The following is a 298-nucleotide window of genomic DNA, read 5'->3' on the forward strand; positions in this document are numbered from 1 at the left end:
CACTTGGGCAAAACCCCTATTTGGGATACCCTAACATGCTATTTTGGCATTCTCCCTAAATTGATCTCATTGCTAATGTCACGCCTCGGGGTCCCTTTTAGGTTAAAACACAGCGGAAATTTTTTTTTTTTTTTTTTTTTTTTGAAAACCTGACCCCAGGGTATGCCAGATCCGCCACAAATACAGAAGATCCACTGTCCACACGGACAGAGTCTCCCCTGTATTTGCACGGCGTCGCACAAGTACAAGAGTTCAAACATGATACAACCACAACCAGATGAACATACAAATAACCACA

Source organism: Ananas comosus, unplaced genomic scaffold (genome assembly GCF_001540865.1).
Source record: "Ananas comosus cultivar F153 unplaced genomic scaffold, ASM154086v1, whole genome shotgun sequence".
Classification (NCBI taxonomy): Eukaryota; Viridiplantae; Streptophyta; class Magnoliopsida; order Poales; family Bromeliaceae; genus Ananas; species Ananas comosus.